The following is a 21,091-nucleotide window of genomic DNA, read 5'->3' as shown; positions in this document are numbered from 1 at the left end:
GAGAGCTCTCCTCCTGGCTTACAAATGTCCACTTTCTAACTGAGTCCTCACCTGGCCTTTCTTCTGTGTGTGCCATGGTGGGAGGAACACAAGCTCTCTGGTGTCTTATAAGAACACTAATCTTTATGACTTACTTTACTATTAATTACTTCTGTAAAAGTCCTATCTCTAAATACCATCACAATGGATGTTAGGACTTCCATATGTGAATCTGCGAAGCAGAGGAGACAGACATATTCAGTCTATAATAGAAAGCCTGGTAGACTTATCCTTGAGTAATTTTTATTGACCTTTCTACTTGTCCCAAGTTATAGTTACAAAAGGATGTGATTATACAGAAACCACCTTGATTCATATAGAGGAAATCTAGGACAATTTTATCTTTTGTAGCAACCCTCGCCAGTGAGATGAGACTGACATGTATGCCTTCCACAGCCAATGTGCTGACATCCCTAACTAAGGTGCACATCACTGTATTTTATGTAGAGAGACAATTCAATGCCTGGTTTCCACACTAGAAGTACAGGTGGTACACATGATGCCAATGGATAGAAAGCATTTTTTATAGTGGGTGAGACCCTACTGGTAGTGTCTACATTAATTAATGCCTCCAATGTAGCCTCTCAGTCAGCATGTAAACCTTAACAATTCAGATTCAGTTTAGTAATTGAAGATGTCCTTGTTTTGGAGGGTCTGCCTTAACGCAGTCGGTTAAACCTATGCTACAAGACTATCATCAGCAAGGGAGCACTTATCCATACAACAGAATGACTGAGAAGTGGGGGGAGGCATCTGAAATTATGCAAGGGAGATGCAGTAGCTAGAGCCACTTCCTGCTGTTTCTGACAGATTTCTCAGTAAAGTTAAGGCAGATAGAGATTGGTTGGATCTAGCTAGTAGGTTAGAAGACTCAGTAGTCAGATGCTGCAAACAAGAGTTTGAGAGAGCTACAAAAGGTAATTTTTATTTGTAAGTAAGACTCCAGGGTGGTTCTGAAAGACAGAAATTTATTAGTAGCCTTCTCTTGCCCATATCTCCTAGGACATAAGGTGATCCTCTACCTCCATCTACTCAATATCAGTATATTCTATTCCAGTAACCAAACTTTACATTTCCCCCCAGTCATCTCCTATTCACATCTAGACCTTTCATATGGAAGAGTCAAATGCAAGAGGAACAAGGACAATTTTATAAAACTTAATCAGAATTAAATTTGAATCCACTAAACTTCCTTTGTCCATGTTTCATCTGGAAAACAGTCACTAGGGTTGCCAATCGTTGAGGGGAAAAAAGTACTGAATGTATGCTCAAGAGTGGTTAGAATGGAATCATGAATTTCTAGTATAGGGCATTATAACAATCCCCGTCCTTTTTTTCTTGATGATTTTCTAGGAAGCTGCTGAGAGGAGATGATTCCTTTGTGGAGAACACTAAATTCAGTGACAAAACCACCTTACTAAAATGTGTAGATCTGGAGGAGGTAGAAAAGATAAAGTGAGAAATTTTTTTGAGATGAATTTTGAGGAGGTCAATAGTAATAGATATCTGTGAATGGTTAGAAACATAAGGTGTCCATCAGTCCATTGTGGAGTCACTTTTATGATAAAATGTGAACCATTTATCAGACTGCAAATGGTTCAGAAAGTTGAACATTAGTTTTCAGGGCTATAGTGGCCTGACTAGAACCAGCTAATCAGGCTGAAACAAACTCTGTAGCCTGAAAAACTGTCAGCAGTCATGAGGCAGTACACTTAGCTTTGAGAAATCTTCAAAAGTTCAATATACTCATTATTTCAGGACTGGGAAGGACAGTATGACTTATGCTCTATAGATTCTCCCACCAGGAGACAACCAGGTAGCTGTGGTGATGCCTGCAGCAGAAACATAGATCTCTTATTTTGTACAGTCTATGAAGCTGAAATGTGTTGCCATGTGTACTATGGTGACAGATACATGCAGCACTGGTGGCAGTCTGAATCAGTACAGACCTGAGAACAGCTGAATTCCTGTCAGTCTCATCGAAGAATGGGCCCTCACATGGCATCTACATGCATAACTCTGATAGTTTGGCCAGTAGCTGCAATGTAATTTCATAGCTTAGAGCCCCAAAGAAGAAAGTCTTTTATCTGCCAGTCTGTTTTCTTAAATGGCAACTGAATATCTAGGCCATTTGCAATAGTAAAACTAAAACAAGGTTCATCAAGTAGAGTATTGACCAGAATCTTGACAACAGCTTTGAATTCTGTCTCTGAGTGGAGTGACCACATCCATTTTCAATTTTGTATAGCTGGGGCTTAAGTCTAATTGCTACAAAGTCCAGGGGACACTACTGTTTCAGAATAGCATAAAAATCAGTGAACTAGGCTTGGGTACTTAGGGGAAAGCCTGTGAATTGGGGACCACATTGAATCTGAAGCTTTGCTTCAGGTGGCAGAGTTGGTAATGAAAATTTCTCCCAAAGAAAGAGCTGCCACTTTTACACATAAAGTGAAGATGTCACTGAGACCAGGTTGGCTGTATTCTTGAAAGTGCTATTTCCATTTAAAAAGTAAGGCTTGTTGGATATTTCTCAACTTATTAGTCATTCAGTTTGATTTGAACCACTCAAAAATGGAAACATCAATCAGAAGAGTCACAAAGCCTCCTTAGGTGCTCAATTTCAACAAGGGCCTCAATAACAAGTTAATAGCTGATTTTCAAAATTGGTGATGAGTCCAAAACTTCAAGGGTTGCCTCCAGGTAGAGACTACTTCTCTTTGCCAGATGGTCTGATTGGAACAATCATCTGTCATAGAGACTTGTAGCTTTAAGGAGTTAGTAGGGTTATGGGCTCTAAAGGTATTAGCTCTTCTCGAAATGCGAATTCTTTCCAGTTGGGATAATCCTTTCTGGTAAAAATAGCAAAGGAAGCACAAGCATGTAACATCAATTTCTACTGTACATTTAGATGTAGAGGCAAGTTCAGTTCAGTTGAGTTGCTCGGTCATGTCCGACTTTTTGCGACCCCATGAACTGCAGCATGCCTGACCTCCCTGTCCATCAGCAACTCCTGGAGTCCACCCAAACCCATGTCCAACCATCTCACCCTCTTTCATCCCGTTCTCCTTCTGCCCTCAATCTTTCCCAACATCAGGGTCTTTTCCAATGAGTCATCTCTTCGCATCAGGTGGCCAAAGTATCGGAGTTTTAGCTTCAACATCAATCCTTCCAATGAACACCCAGGACTGATCTCCTATAGGATGGACTGGTTGGATCTCCTTGCAGTCCAAGGGACTCTAAAGAGTCATCTCCAACATCACAGTTCAAAAGCATCAATTCTTCAGTGCTCAGCTTTCTTTATAGTCCAACTCTCACATCCATACATGACTACTGGAAAAACCATAGCCTTGAATAGATGGACCTTTGTTGGCAAAGTAATGTCTCTGCTTAGAGGCAAGAGTAACACTAAATGAGCCAAAGGGATCACTAGATCATGTAAGCTTTGCTTCCCTACTATGAACCCAGTCCAAAATCTATCAGTTGATCCTGAGTCTTCCCTCCCCTGATGAGACCAGGAAAAATGATGACTTGGGTGCTGTATTCAAGAGAGTCATAAAGTTTCAATCCTTCCCATCTGAATTCCTCAGCACCCTCCCTTTGGGTGGATATAGCTCTTGCTCTTCCTGGGGAACAAGGGTCAGGTATAATGATCTTTGTATTTAAGAAATTGAGCTGAGAGTAAAAGAAGAGGAAGAAACAGGAAACATGAAAGGAAAGAGTGGCCGCATGGAAGTAAACAAAACACTGTTTACACTGTTTACTCAAAGACACAGCTTTGAGAAGCCTGAGAGCTGCTCATGGCTTAACTAAATGCACTTTTACTGTTTTTGATCCACTTAATATTCCATATCCTCACTGCTGACACCATGTATTTTACCTCTGGGAGTCCTTGACACAGTTGCTATGGCCACCTTTCCTGTAGCTGGGGCTTGGGAGTTGCTCTTCATTGACATGATAAAAATCCCTTCCTCCTTCCCCTTGGAGGAAAGTAAGGGTAATCAAAACATTTTGAGTGGCTTGTTTTAATCATATACTCATTACTCAGCCTCTAAATAATAAACAGGTAGGACAGTGGGGGCCTTTTACTAACTGCACAAGAGCAGGCACTACTGGATCTCAGATAGTCATTTCATATCCCAAACCTGGTTTCCAAGGCCCTCATATTTACCTGCTTGCAGAGGTCATTTCTCCGTCAAGATCCTTTCCTTCTCACCAAAAGCTGTCAAGGAATGTTAGCAGTCTGAGTATCTATTCTACTTCCCAACTAAGAAGTTAGCCCTTCCCAGTTTCATAGGTATTGGCAAAGACATGTGATTCCTGAATCAGACACAAAGGAAAACTACAGCACAACAAGCAGCATGAATTTCGTGTTTACTTCTGTCATCCTTGACCTCACATCTAATGAATCTGAGTAGCTTGATTCATTTGCAGTTGAGAATGTGTGAAAATCTATCAGTGTTCTAAAGGGAATGATTTCAGTCAGCACCTAGATTCAGGCTGATTAGAAGCCACATCCCCAGGTAGCAGCTTTTCAATTATGCATTTATGGAACTACAGTTGTAGGCCCTGCTGCCTTCCAGGCTAGGAGGTCTAGAGGTATCCCTTGGCTGACAGTTGCAAAAATTGGGACTTTCGATGATTGTATAGGTTCCTTTCTGGGAGGTACCAGAAAGTCATGGCAATGTTATGGGAAGGCTCACAGATAGTGTTTCTCTCCCCACGATCCCTGAGAACACCTCTGTAGTCTTTAGATATGTGACAAATCTGAAGCCTGTTCCTCTGGTTGAAGCTCCAAGACAGTTAACTACATATTTTTCATGTGCACACTGGGAGTGTGTTTCAGTCTGCCATCTTTTTAGTACCATGAGTGTGGTATACTTCCCAGAACTGTCATTCTGATTGTTATAGTCCTGTGGGGCCCAGGATCACAAACCCCTTTGGCCACCAGAGCCAGACAATCAAGTGAAATCCTGTATGTGGACTGTGCTCACCCACTTGGACAGAGATGGCCATGGTTTGAGCGATGCCAGAAAGGAGACATGAGGGCAGGATATGACTGTGACTTTTGTGAGGCCTGAGAGGAGTGCTGGTGGTGAGGGCATGCCTATGGATTTAGGGAGGCTTGGGACAGAGCACTGGAGGGATGGGGCTGACCCTCAGCTTTAGTGAGGTTGTATCCATGTGCACTGGCCTGTGCTAGCAAGGTAAAGTGAGTGCCAACAATGGCACTTTTCAAGCCCTTTGTCTCTAAGGAAAATCCTGACTAATCCCTGTCCCTCTGGCAGACTTTTTAACATTAGCAACTCAGTCTCCTTCACATGTAATCCAGCCACCCCTCAAACTGCTGTCTTTGCAATGGTTCATGCAAAGAGTGAGGCTGGATGTGGACCCCTCTAAAGGAGTAGTGATCCCCAGAGCTCCCTGGGTGAGTCTTGTTGGTTTCAGTAGCCATACATTTTGTAAGCCTTATTGGTTGCAGTAGTTATGCATTTTTAGGGCATTGCCTCTCTGGTGCTGATCCCAAGGGCTAGGGTGCTTGATGGGTGGCACAAATCCCTTGCTCCTTACAGAAAGGTTCCAGGCCCATGAAATCTTTCCCTATTGAGTGTTGACATGCTGGGGATGGGGTTTGTGGCAACATTGCATCTCTGGCTCTCCTACCTGTCTAGAGGTGGCTTTTTTATCCTTGTCATGAAGAATGCCGTTCAGCTAGTTTTCAATTTTTCTTCAGTGGGAATGAATCCCTATATAGTTGTAGACTTGGTGCATCTGTGGAAGGAGGTGAGATAACGGTGTTCCTATGCCAAAATCTTGGCCTACTTTCCTGCTTGGTTTAAATCTTAAACAAGGATGCTTTCAGGTATTATTTATAGCATAATACAAAAAAACATATACAAAAATGAATTGAACAAAGAGTCTATAAAGTATTCAGATTAATTTTTAAGTACAGAAATATTTTTCTACATGTTATTATACTATTATTAGTATGTGAATTAAATAATTTTGGAACCCATGGTCAGAAAAGTCTAGTTGTTCAAATAGGTTCTGTTTTAATTTATAATAAGATTTATATTAATCAGATAAAACTTGAAAAGTTCCTGCCTTTTTAGAAAGTTGGATAGTTTAAATTCCAAGTAATAAAGCTGTTAAAATATATGTAAAATATATGTTGTTAACTTTTTTCCTCGTATTCAAAACAGAAAGAAGTCCTGTGACTGAAAAAAAAAATATGTGTATATAGGTACTACATGTATGCATACACACACTTTATATAAGTATAAACAGATAGACAAACAGGGATTTGTATGTGTGTGTGTATGTGTCTGTGTGTTTATATCCATACACAGATATGATTTCTGTTTTTTTTACTTTCACTATTGTCTTTCTGTCTCCACTTTCATTCATATGAAAAATAGCGAAAGACTTTAATAAATCTGACATCTATGTAAAGTGATTTTAAAGAGTCCTTTGTTTATTTTTCATTTATTCATTCATTGATGAAGTATTTATTTAGTACTTAAAATATACCAGGAGTTCTCCTAGATGTTAGCCATATAGTGGCTAACACAACTGTCTTCTAACGTAGAACTTACACTCTAATTATGGGAAATCCAAAATAAACAAATATACATTCTAATTTGGTACAAATAGTAAGAGGTAAAGTAAGGAAATATAACATTATAGGCTTGTTCTTTTAGATATAATGGTAAGAGAATAGATCTGTAGGGAACAGATACATGAAAGAAGTGAGGAAATGAGCCATGCAAAGTTGATAGAGAAAGAAGGCAGTCACAAGAACTGACATCTTAAATTTTCTCTGTTGACAACTGTGAAAAACCACAAGGCTTTTAAATGTCCAGTCGTCTTAAGTTGTATAAAAATATCAACCCAATAATTATTTCTGCAAAATATGGTATTATAAAGAATATTATAATAAATCTTAAAGATAAGAATGAGGTTATGTTGAGCCATGAATTTATAACAAGCTATTTACCTCTTCAAACATTATAGACTTGGTTTTTGAATTTTTATATTGTAACACCTTAAATTGAGTGTCATAGAAGCTAGTATTAAAAATAGCATAATGAACACCCATCTATGTACCACCCAGCTTATGTGGATGTCGTCAGGGTTCAGTTTCTTAAAATATATTCAGTTAATTGCTTTGTTCCTTCATTGGTTATCAGTAGGACACAACCCTCAGTCCCTTGCTGCAAAATCTCTTCCAACAGAGCAGCTCTTATCAGACTAAGCAAGAAAAGAGGATCACAGAGAGAACATGAACAAATCAGAAGTCCTAGTTTTTCTAACTTAATCTTGAAAGTGACATCTCCTTTTGTTTGCTGTATCCTATGCATTAAATGCAATTCACTTGGTCCAGCATGCTTTCAAGGGGATGTGATTATACAAGGACATAAATATCAGGAGTCTGGAATAGATGTCAGATTATCTATGGTAAAGATATAAATTTGTCATTTTAAATCTATATTTGTACATCTTTGGTGAATAAATCTCATATTTAGAGAGGGCAGCAAAAATATTAACTTTCATTAAAATGCATTTGTCTTCTGAAGTTGGAAAATACAGAAAAACAGAAAAAAGTCATCTACATAGTCCCAGTCTCCTATCATTTATTAATTCCTCACATTTTTTCTACACAGTGTTCTTTTTTATCTGTTTCCACAAGTCCATATTTTATATATCAAATAGCATAGCTTTTCTTTTCTACTCATTATGATGTATAAGTATCCATGCTGTTTTTGTAAAGTCTATGCAATTATCATTCTAAGTGCTACATGAAGGCTCAATGTGTAAAGTTTCCATCATTTTCTTAAACTTTTTCTATATTTTTATATTCATATTATTTACATATCTACTATCATAAATCAATATGTGATTGAAATGACAATTTTCATATAATGATATACCTTTAAATAGCAGAGGGTTCTAATTATTTATAAAACAGGACCAAAAAAGGGCAAGAAAAAAGAACATTTAGTTGGTTAAAAATCCATGTAAAAAAATACAAATGGGGAAGCCACAGAAAATAGAAAAAAAAATAAAATAAAAGATTAAGAGAAGCTAAATTATGTACATTTGAATAGTTAAAGCAAGATACATTATAAATGGAACAAAAGCAAGATTATATAATGCATACTGAATGAGGGAAATAAAGAATTGAGTCCTAGACAGTCCTAGCAAGAAAATGAATGGCACAATACTAAAATAAGAATGGCTAGATTTTGATGAAAAAAAAAAAAAAAACCTAAACTATTAGGTTGGTGCAAATGTAATTGAGATTTCAGATGGTGAATTTTAAATCATTATAACTAGGTTCAAACATATCTTTATTAATCAAAATAGGAACCACTACAATCAACACATTTTTGCCAAAGAGAAATGTTTATTTATTCCTGTAGCATAAAAATCCATGCTTCAGGATTCAGCAAACTCTTAGAAAGCATTTTCTGCCTCCTACTGGTTGTGGAAGCATTTTCCCTGCAAAAAGTTGTTGTGATGCCTGAAAGAGTGGTAGTCAGTTGATAAGAGATCAGGTTAATATGGTGAATGAGGCAAAATTTCGTAGCTCAATTCATTCAACTTTTGAAGTGTTGGTTATACAACATGTGATGGAGCATTGACATGGAGAAGAATTGGGTCTTTTCTGTTCACCAGTGCTGGCTGAAGGCATTGTAGTTTTTGGTGTATCATATCGATTTGCTGAGCAAACTTCTTAGATGTAATGATTTTGCTGGGATTCAGAAAGCTGTAGTGGATCAGATCAGCAGCAGACCACCAAACAGTGACCATTACCTTTTTTTGGTACAAGCTTTGATTTGGGAAGCGCTTTGGAGTGTCTTCTCAGGCCAATCACTGAGCTGGTCATTACTGGCTGTGGTATAAAATTCACTTTTCATCACATATCACAATGCAATTGAGAAATGGTTTGTTGTTGTTGCTCAAAAGACAATTTTTTTAAAATGTTTGGTCAGCTCATGAGGCACCCACTTATCAAGCTTTTTCACTTTTCCAATTTGCTTTAAATGTCAAAGAACCATAGACTGGTCAACGTTGAGTTCTTTGGCAACTTCTCCTGTAGTTGTAAGAGGATCACCTTTGCATTCAATTGGTAGTACCTCCAATGGGCAACCACCACACTCCTTGTCTTCAAGGCTCTCATTGTCTTTGCAAAAGTTCTTGCACCACCACTGCACTGTAATTTTGTTAGCAGTTTCTGGGCATTGTTGATGTTGTAAGTTGCCTCTGCTACTTTATTACTCATTTTGAACTTGAATAAGAAAATAGCTTGACTTTGCCTTTTTTCTAACATAATTTCCATAGTCTAAAGTAAATATAAAATAGACAGCAAATGATGTCATTAGCAGAAACATATAAAGTGAGAAATGTGCATTAAAATAAGGTATAACATAATCACATTTAAGAATGTATCGATTTGTGTTTGTTGTGTGTGTGTTACTCGCTCAGTCGTGTCCAACTGTTTGTGACCCCATAGACTGTAGCCCGCCAGGCTCCGCTGTCCATGGGATTTCCCAGGCAAGAATACTGGAGTGGGTTGCCCTTTTTATTCCAGGGATATACCCCACTTGTTCTTGGCATATAATCCTTCTAATACACTGTTGAATTCTGTTTGCTAGTATTTTGTTGGGGATTTTTGCATCTATGTTCATCTGGTATATTGGCCTGTGTATTTCTTTTCTTGAAGAGTCCTTGTTTGGCTTTGGTACCAGGATAACATTGGTTTCATAAAATAAGCTTGAAATTAAAAAAAAAAAAAGAATGTATTCCATTATCAAAGGCAAATTTCAACAATGCAGAAACTGCAATTGTAGGACAAAAGAAGGTGGTGGAGGAGTAGGATGAGGAGATCACCTGCTTCCCCACAAACACATCAAAAATCCATCAGAATATGGAACAACTCCTACAGAACAACTTCTGAATGGCAGGAGAAGACCCCAGACTTTCAAAAAGGCAAGCTTATCTCCTTAGAATGAAGTAGTACAAAAGATAAAGACATAAATAAAGAAAGAATTTCAAGACAGGGACTTGTGCCCCGAGGGAGGGAGAAGTCGTGAAAGAGGAAACCTTTCCTTTCTTTCTTTTTATCCTTCACTGGCAAATCATTGCATGAGAATGGGTAAATTTTGGATCAGGAGTAAACTTCTTCTGGAAGCTGTCTTTCTAGATCTAGGGAGAGTTACTGGGAGTGACACAGAAAAGGATGTCAATGCAGGCAATTTTAAGTCTACCTCTGGCTCCAAAAGAAGCTTCTAAACAGGTGGGTAAAGGTAATCATTATGGTTTTTCTTTTGTTCCTCTCAGTTTGCAAGAATAGGAATGAAGACTGGTATACAGAATAGAGACAAATCCCCAAAACACTTCTTTCTTTCAACTGCTGATGTTTTGTGTCTTTGCTCAATTGTCACATAAGGGAAGTTTTCTTAAATTTTTTAAAATCACATTTCCCTACTGCATGCTTTCATCACATAATATACTCCTTACTTTTTAGTATTTATCACATTTGCTAATTTAAATGTATTATTATTATTATGTATAGTATTATTTATCACTCCCATTAACCTGAAAACTTCATGAGGGTAGGAGTCTTACCTTTACTTCACTTCCTTCTTCCTTGCACTTCTTTCTTCCTTCCTTTTCTACTTCCTTCCTTTTTTCTCTCTCTTCCTCCTTCTTTCCTTCTATTTTTCCTTATTTATTTACTTTTTTGGTTTTCTCTGTATCCAGTTAGCACAGTGTTTATTATTTAGCTGTTGGGCCAAGGGATTTTTTTTTTTTTTATGGGTAGATGCTTGTGTACTGTATTTGGGCCTCTTCTGTCTCTAGAAATTTAAAATGGACAGTAATCACAAGGAATTATGAAGAAACAGGAATTATAAGAATCAGGAATGCCTACAATAAACATCCATGTTAAGTGAGCTCATAGCTGGTTTGTAGATAGTACTGTAATTACATCTATCAGTGATTTGTCAGTCTTATGGGTTGCAATCACTTGGTTTTTATTTTGTTTGTTTGCAAAGATAGTTCCAGGTTCACATTCTTCTATTACAGAGATATAGAGAGCACAATCATTTCAGTTGAATTGGAAATCTGATTTCCATCTCCCTCATTCAAATACAGTTTATTGTTGCCAGATACAACTAACTTTTGAAGTATCATATAAATCTGATATCAAAGTATAGATATGATGCTTCAGGAGGTATGGATAGTTCCAGAATTTTTTTTGCACATATCTTAGATATATGGCTGATGCAGCCTAACTATAAAGTCAAAAGTTTTTATTAGAAAAATATAGGCCTATTGAGAATTCTTAGATTCCTTTTTCTCCATTGGTATAATACAATTCTTTTCTATACTAGCTCTTGATATTTTTCTCCTCTGTCCAGGACAAATTTACCTTTTGGTTGAACTTCCCAATTATTTTGCAAATAGATTGTTTCTTTCCCCAAAGAAAAAGGACAAGCCATCCTCTATCATATGCTGTGATCATCAGGGACTTTTTTCCTTTGAAAGAAACCTTTGCTGGGAAAACAAGATTGCCAGAAAAAGTCTTCTTTGGGGAAAAAAGGAGGGAGGAGAGGTTTTGAACTTCTATGTGAGGAACTAAATCAATATAAGGTCAAATAAAAACAGGGGCCTTTTTCTTCCTGCAAACTAATGGATAAAAAAACAATGTAATCTTTGCTTCTTTGCCCTCATAACTTTCTCTAACTTGAGAAAAAATAATATAATATGCACTGTATGTTCAAGCCATTCATGTTATTTATCTACTACATTTGCATTGTTATTTTCATAATATGAGTATGCTTATTTCACAATTATGTTTGATTTATCTTTTCATTTTGTTTTTTATTCCATTGAATATATAGAATTGGTTACAGGTGTCTGGGTTTTCATAACAGTATAAAATTCTTGTGATTAAGATAGGTTATTTTATTTGATCTCATAAGAGCTTGTTGGTATGTGGTCTCATCCTTGCCTTACTTGGTAATATTTTAAATGCAAACAAAGATGCTATAAAGAAAAATAAATATCTATGAAAAGTCTACTTTAAAGTAGTCAGCTTTATTTGAATAGGTAATGTTCATATTTTATTAAATTAAAAATGCATTTGTTGTCTTTTACTTTTGTCTCAGTGGCCCATGGTGTATGGAACCTTTCTCAGGCTCACATAGTAATCACAGGCCTCTTCCTTGGCCCATGTTCCTCCCATACAGATATTAACTGCTTCTCATTGGAACCTCAGAGAGCTCAGCTGATATATTTGCCTTCTTTGCTTTATATATCCAATATGGTAGTCAATGAGGTAGAGAATTAAAAGGAGAGAAAGGGGAGGTAAGTGGTAGTGTATTTGGTTCAGTTCCAAATTGCTCTAATTTTCTTTAACTTGACAATCTGGCCATCAAATGATACAGCATAGCTTTAAATGTTTCTTGTCACGTGCAGAGCATTTAATTATAATTAAAAAACAAAATATTTTCATTATTCAAAAAATGTTTTTGTCTTCGCAGCAACTACCAGTGAAAGAGACTCATTTAGAAGCATTTAGATATCAGTTTTCCGGATGGGGCTTTTGAAGTGTATCCAGAGTGGACTGGCTGGTATCAGACTTCTTCCTTGACACTACCTCCATCTCACTATCCTTTATACAGTTTTTCTTCCTCTGGGGCTTGAATATTGCCATGGTAGGCAAGAAAGACCTAGGCAAGTTGCTCTGCCATTTATATGATTCTCAGGAACTAAGATGATCACATGTCCCAATCTAAAATCAAGACAAGGGATCAAATAATGATGTTGTAGTCTACTTCCAGGAAATAAAACTAGTACACAAATATGCTGTACTTTATGTGATTTTTTTTCAGCAGATATGGTTTCAGTATTCATTTCAAATATTTTATCTTGTATAATACAGAATGAATGATCTCATTACCAGTAACATTTTTCTGTTAATCTGTATAAAATGTATTCAATTAACATATAATAAATGTCACCCATGACACTGTGCCTGTGATATTGTATTTAATCCTTACCAAGCACAGAAGACATTTTATAATTTCCATTCTACTCCTAGTTTTATAAAGAATGATCTCATGTAGAGAGCTAAGTAATTAATTCTCCCAAGAATTAATCAGTTTCAAGGGCGGCTTTTACTGAGTGCCTGCCATGAATGGTGGTATCTTTAACACTGTGATGCAGAAATTCTAAGTCCTATTTTACAAATGAATAAAATGAGACTGTGATAGGCTGAGAAAGCTCTACTTGTATAACCAGAATTTAAAACCAAATTTCTTTGTCCTAATAGCCCAAGTAGTTATTTCCACACCTCAACGTATTCATGAAAGGCTATGTGCTTCTCTATGCAGAGAAATTAACTAGACTAGGTTATGTGTAATGTTTTTGGATTTTATTGGATGCCATTAGTAGACCTCAGTCAGGCAAGGAAGAATGAAAAATAGAAAAATGGGCTGAGGAGAAAAAGGATTGAGAGACATTGCAAGGGAAAAAGAGAAGAAATATATGTGAACAGTTGTCAGTAAAAGTTGTTTCAGGAGCACCTGAGATAAACTAATGTGCTGGTAACTAATTTCCCAATATACCTTTGAGTCTTAGAATTCTGTGATGCATTTTTTCCCCCTAAACATTAGCTCAACAGATGGATTAAATTTCTAATAAAGAAATAATCTCATAGCCTATACTATGACATGTATCCATTTTGCATTTCAAACAGACATTTGCAGGTTGAACAGCAGTGTACAAAATCATGAAAACTTACCTAAAAGCCATAAACATGTTTCACCTAAGGCATCTGGTGACCCATCAGTAACCCTCCAACAGAGAAAGTTAACTTCTCACACCTGGATGAATCTCTAGTGGAATGAACATTTCCCTCCTATGGTGATAAGGCTGAACTGATTTCTCTGAAGAGCTGATAGAGATAAAAGGGCTAGTAGGACACAATCTTTCAAAACAATTCCCTATCCAGTTCCTCTTCATGTTAAAATAAAGTAACTCATAAGCACAGTGGCAGCCAACCTCTTTTGGAAATCAGGCCATACATTTTTGAAATCAATAAGTGGCCCTGCAGCCAGCACACAGTCCTCCCTTGAACCAAGTTCAGATGGAACTATTCTTGACCACAACCAGAAGACCAGGTGTCAGGATACTTATGCAAAGGTGGAGCACTTCACACTGAGCAGGGTCTCTGAGCCACACCACAGGATGATGAAAGGGTATTGTTTGGTCACTAATAGAGAGGCTGATGGAGAAGACAATGGCACCCCACTCCAGTACTCTTGCCTGGCAAATCCCATGGAAGGAGGAACCTGGTGGGCTGCAGTTCATGGGGTCGCTAAGAGTTGGACATGACTGAGTGACTTCCCTTTCACTTTTCACTTTCATGCATTGGAGAAGGAAATGGCAACCCACTCCAGTGTTCTTGCCTGGAGAATCCCAGGGACAGGGGAGCCTGATGGGCTGCTGTCTATGGGGTCGCACAGAGTTGGATACGACTGAAGTGATTTAGCAGCAGCAGCAGAGGCTGAAGCTGATCTAAACATGAAATGGCAAAAATAAAAACTTTTTTTTAATAGAAAAATAAACTTCCATTGTTAACAAGTAAAGAATAGCAAGATGTGGTGGAGTGTAGGGAATCTTTTTCACTGCTTTACTCAACAAATCAGCTTTATTTTCTGAGATGCCCAGAATGTCTACAGTATTAATTTTCAAATTATAGTTTATATTGAAATTATCTGCAGCTACATGTTCATGATGTAATCTGTATCAGAATCATCTGGATATATCTCAGAAACTAGAGGAGGTGTGATGAGGATAGTGGACCTGTATTTTTAGTCAGTTTTCTAAGTAATTCTGAGCTGGGCCATCTGAATAGCATAGTTTAAAATCACTACCTAATAGAAAAGGGAAAAAAGAAACTTCAACTTTGTGGAGTATTTTTTAAAGATACCAAATACTCTCAAGCAATAAAACTATAAAAATATAAAATGAAGTTATCTCACTCAACAAACTCAAGTTTCCATAAGTAACTTTCCTAACAATGCAACTCTTGGTAACTTATTCTTTAGAAATTGTAGACTGCCCACCTGTAGCTTTTAAACAAGAATTGGAGAACCACATTGAACAGCATAATTACCACTAAATTCTTAGCATCAAGGTCATTGCACAAACTCAGCTTTGCCTCTGGCTTGTCAAATAATGTTGCAGTATGGAGAGAGCAGTTTTTATTCAACTTGTTTTTAGTTTATAACCAACTTTTACTGAGTGTTCACCATAATGAGTTTGCAATTTGATGGTAGAGTACTGGTACAACTTGGGTGTGTCTAATAAATTTGAGCTAGGAGGACAATAACTTCAGGATAGAGCACCACAATGATGAGAGACAAACTCAACTTTAACAGTAAAGAGTTCCTGCTATGTCTATAATATGGCTTGTGTTTTCTCACCAACACTAAGGGATAAACTGTAAAACAGTAAAAATTAAGGATTTGTCACTGTTCATGGCAAGATTTCCCTGGAATGATCCAAATTTGCTATATGGCATAGATGCATCTGGGTGGAGAATGTGGACTGAATTATAAAGTTAGCTCACAAGGCATGCATAGAATATAGCTATAATTATTGTAAGGAAGTGCAGTGTTTGAGAGCTACATACTGTCTCTCAGTGAGTTCAACATTACCAGTTTTCCTTCTTTTGTTGAAACAGATTGCTGTGTCTTCCGCTGAGCACCAGATGAAATAGTTGGATAGTACTTAAGGGCCATATTGCATGAAAAATACATATCTTAAACATAAGAAACACACTGAGCATGGAAAAATGTTTGCATTATAATAAATATGTTTAAACTTAGACTAACTGAAAGGACAGCATAGTCATATGCATTATCTCACAATCACTCCAAGGCATATGCTCATTGAGTGGAATAGTGAGCAGAATTGTTCATTATACTTAAAGTATCTATTCTCAGAGTCCAATTCTGCAACAAGGACTTATATAATGGCATATGTATAGGTTAAGTGTGAAAAGATACAACTCTAATATACATATGAAATTATAAATTAAAGAGCTTTTATATTAATGAAATGTTGTCCAGCTGAAATTGTGTACAATGCACGTTTACATATTTATCCTTGAGCAGCAGGGGTGAGGACAGCAGGAACAAAAAGGAGCAAAGTTGAAAAGTACATGGACAATTTAAATCTAAAAATTCTTTATTAAGAGGTCTCTAGTAGGATCCTGCCAACCTAAAACTTTCTATGTGCTTTGTGCTTAGTCATGTCTGACTCTTTGTGACCCCATGGACTGTAACCCACCAAGCTCCTCCATCCATGAAAGTTTTCAAGCAAGAATACTGGAGCAGGTTGCAGTACCCTACTCCAGGGAGTCTTCCCAAACCAGGGATCAAACCTGCATTTCTTGTGTCTCCTGCATTGGCAGGTGGATTCTTTACCACTGAGCCACCAACAAATAATTCAAAGATTTGTGTAAAAATAATATGTAAGACAGCAAAAGAGACATAGATGTAAAGAACAGACTTTTGGACTCTGGGAGAAGGCAAGAGTGGGATGACTTGAGAGAATAGCATTGAAACATGTATATTCAGTTCAGTTCAGTTCAGTTCAGTTCAGTCGCTCAGTCATGTCCAACTCTTTGCAACCCCATGAATTGCAGCACACCAGGCCTCCCTGTCCATCACCAACTCCCAGAGTTCACTCAGACTCATGTCCATCGAGTCAGTGATGCCATCCAGCCATTTCATCATTTGTTTTCCCCTTCTCCTCCTGCCCCTAATCCCTCCCAGCATCAGAGTCTTTTCCAATGAGTCAACTCTTTGCATGAGATGGCCAAAGTACTGGAGTTTCAGCTTTAGCATCATTCCTTCCAAAGAACACCCAGGACTGATCTCCTTTAGAATGGACTGGTTGGATCTCCTTGAAGTCCAAGGGACTCTCAAGAGTCTTCTCCAACACCACAGTTCAAAAGCATCATTTCTTCATCGCTCAGCTTTCTTTACAGTCCAACTCTCACATCCATACATGACCACTGGAAAAACCATACCCTTGACTAGACGGACCTTTTTTGGCAAAGTAATGTCTCTGTTTTGCAATATGCTATCTAGGTTGGTCATAACTTTCCTTCAAAAGAGTAAGCATCTTTTGATTTCATGGCTGTAGTCACCATCTGCAGTGATTTTGGAGCCCCCAAAAATAAAGTCTAACACTGTTTCCACTGTTTCCCCATCTATTTCCCATGAAGTGATTGGACTAGATGTCATGATCTTCGTTTTCTGAATGTTGAGCTTTAAGCCAACTTTTTCACTCTCCTCTTTCACTTTCATCAAGAGGCTTTTGAGTTCCTCTTCACTTTCTGCCATAAGGGTGGTGTCATCTGCATATCTGAGGTTATTGATATTTCTCCTGGCAATCTTGATTCCAGCTTGTGCTTCTTCCAGCCCAGCGTTTCTCATGATGTACTCTGCATATTAGTTAAATAAGCAGGGTGACTATATACAGCCTTGACATACTCCATTTCCTATTTGGAACCAGTCTGTTGTTCCATGTCCAGTTCTAACTGTTGCTTCCTGACCCGCATATAGGTTTCTCAAGAGGCAGGTCAGGTGGTCTGGTATTCCCATCTTTTTCAGAATTTTCCACAGTTTATTGTGATCTACACAGTCAAAGACTTTGGCATAGTCAATAAAGTAGAAATAGATGTTTTTCTGAAACTCTTGCTTTTTTAATGATCCAGCAGATGTTTGCAATTTGATCTCTGATTCCTCTGCCTTTTCTTAAACCAGCTTGAACATCTGGAAGTTCACTGTTCATGTATTGTTGAAGCCTGGCTTGGAGAATTTTGAGTATAACTTTACTAGCGTGTGAGATGAGTGCAATTGTGAGGTAGTTTGAGCATTCTTTGGCATTACCTTTCTTTGGGATTGGAATGCAGACTGACCTTTTCCAGTCCTGTGGTCACTGCTGAGTTTTCCAAATGTGCTGGCATATTGAGTGCAACACTTTCACAGCATCATCTTTCAGGATTTGAAATAGCTCATCTGGAATTCCATTACCTCCACTAGCTTACCATATGTGAAATAGATTTCCAGTCCAGGTTTGATGCATGAGCCAGGGCACTCAGGGCCAGTGCATTGGGATGAGCCTGAAGGATGGGATGGGAAGGGAGGTGGGAGGGGTATTCAGGATGTGGGACCCATGTGCATCCATAGCTAATTCATGTCAATGTATGGCAAAAACCAGTACAATATTGTAAAGTAATTAGCCTCCAATTAAAATAAATTAATTAAAAATTATCAAGATATGATTGGATAAACTAACACATTATTCAATCAACACATAAAAATAATACAATAGTATAGAACAATGAGATGAAGACAGCAAGATGGAAAAAAATATATAATACTTCAGCTTTAAAAAATCCACCTGAGGGGCTGTCCTAAGAAGGCAGAGGAATAGGATGGGGAGACCACTTTCTTTCCCACAAATTCATCAAAAGATCATTTGAATACTGAGAAATTTCCACAAAACAACTTCTGAAATTTGGCAAAGGACACCAGGCACACAGAAAGGCAGACCATTTTCTTCAAAAGGAGGTAGGACAAAATATAAAAGACACAAAGAGAGACAAAAGATCTAAGGATGGAGACCTATCCCAGGGAGGGAGTCGTGAAGGAGGAGAAGTTTCCAAACACCAGGAAATGCTCTCACCAGCAGGTCTGTGGGGAGTTTTGGAATCTCAGAGGGCCACATAACCTGGAGGAAAAAAAAAATGCACAGAATACATGCCTAATCACATCTCCCAGTGGAGAAGTAGCCCAGACACTATAGTCAGCCAGCAGCGAGAGGGGGCTGAACAGGGAGGCACTTGTTGCATGCTTAGGGTAAGGAGTGGGCCTGAATGCCCTGAGTACAATCTGAGGGAGCTAACTTGGGATAGCAGCCCAAACTGTGGGTTAACCAGAGAGAGAGAGGGGAAAAAAAAGAGAGAGAGAGAACTTTCCCTCGAAAAGTTCTAAGCTAAGGCACAGGCTGGTCTGCTCACAGAATAAAGGACTGAGCAAATACCAGAGGAGAGCAAGCCTGCGGACTAGCCCATTCCCCCGCTGGAGGCAGAGAGGTAGCCGGGAGACAGCCAAAGCCTGAAGGCGGGGGTCAATCTTGGCCCCAGAGACGGCATCCTCCATCAAACTGTGAGCAGGCTCTCAGTTGCTAACCAAGTCTTCCTGGGATCCTGGACAGTTGACATTTGCCAGGAGGACTGCAGCCTAAGATCAACTCCCCAGAGGAGACACACGGCACACCTGAGGTGGTGCTCTTGCTGCACACCTAGGAAACTGATCGACTGGGACCAGGGAGATGATAAGACACATCACAACCTGGGAGGGTGTGCTTGCAAAGCACCTGGTGGCCTGAGCTGCTTGGACCTGGGAAGGGCACAAAATGCAGGCCCTGTAGAGTCTGTGCCTTTGTGGAGTACCTGAGAACCTGAACCTGAGCAGCTTAGACCTGGGAAGTGCACACAACACAGGGCCTGCTTTGGATAGTTCCCCTGCAGAGGAACCTGGAGCTTGAGCAGTGTAGACCAGGAAAGCACATGTGCCATGAGCAGGGCAAACCCAGTGTGGCCCAGACACTGTGAGCACTCCCCACATACACCAGTCATATTTGTTTGCACTGTTCCTCCCTCTCTGCAGCACAATTGAACAAGTGAGCCTAAATAAGTGACCACCTTTGCCTCCTTGTGTCAGGGCAGAAATTAGAACCTGAAGAGACTTGCAAACAGAGGAAACCAAAATAAACAAAGAAGAGGGAACCCCTTTGGAAATGACAGGTGCAACAGATTAAAACCCTGTAGTTAGCATTGACTATGTTGGAAGGGGCCTATAGACCTTGAGAAGAAGTACAAGCTGATACAAGAAGTTAACTGAAACTGAACTGACTCCACAGTGCCCTCAACAGCTCCAAAGAAGTTCCTAGATATATTTTACTATTATCATTTTTTTATTTTTTTTAATTTTTAAGTTCTTTATTACCCCTTTAATTTTAATGTATAACCTGTTATTATCTTGCAAAAAACCCCTATTTTTAAAGCAAATTTCATATGTATATATTTTCTATATTTTTTGTGATTTTTAAAAAAATATTGTATTTTTGAGAGTCTAATTTCTATACTAGAATTTTAATCTTTGCTTTTTGGTATTTGTTATCAATTTTGAACCTTTAAGAATCTAATCTTCAGTACCCATTTTTACTTAGGAGTGTAATTACTAGGTTGATTGTTCTCTCCCCTTTTGACTCTCCTTTTTCTCCCCAAGGTCAATCTATCTCCTCCCTCCCCCTTCTGTTTTCAACTCTGTGAATGTCTTTGGGTGTTCTTGGATGTGGAGAACACTTAGGGAACTGATTACTGGCTAGATTTGTCTCTCTACTTTTGACTCCCCCTCTTCTCCTCCTGGTCACCTCTATCTCCTTCCTCCCTCTTCTCTTATCTGTGAAACTCTGTGAACCTCTCAGAGTGGTCCAGACGGTGGAGAGCACATAGGGAACTGATTACTGGCTAGATTGCTGTCTCCCCTTTTGATTCCCCCTTTTCTCCTCCTGGTCACGTCAGTCTCCCTCTTCCCTCTTCTCTTCACCGTGTAACTCAGCAAACCTTTCTGGGTGTCCCTCATTGTGGAGAATCTTTTCCCCATTAAACTAGATGTTTTATCATCCATGCTGTATGGATGTAGAAGTCTTGAGACTACTGTAAGAATATGACTGAAAACCAGAGGCAGGAGTCTTAAGTAAAAAACCTGAGAACACCAGAGAACTCCTGACTCCAGGGAACATTACTTGATAAGAGCTCATCCAAAAGCCTCCAAGCATACACTGAAATCAAGCTCCAACCAAGATCCAACAAGTTCCAGAGTAAGACATACCACGCAAATTCTCCAGCAATGCAGGAACATAGCCCTGAGCTTTAGTATACAGGCTGCCCCAAATC

Source organism: Bos grunniens, chromosome X (assembly GCF_055505025.1).
Source record: "Bos grunniens cultivar Pamir isolate PY7600 chromosome X, Bosgru_T2T1.0, whole genome shotgun sequence".
Lineage (NCBI taxonomy): Eukaryota > Metazoa > Chordata > Mammalia > Artiodactyla > Bovidae > Bos > Bos grunniens.
This window is presented reverse-complemented; position numbering follows the sequence as displayed.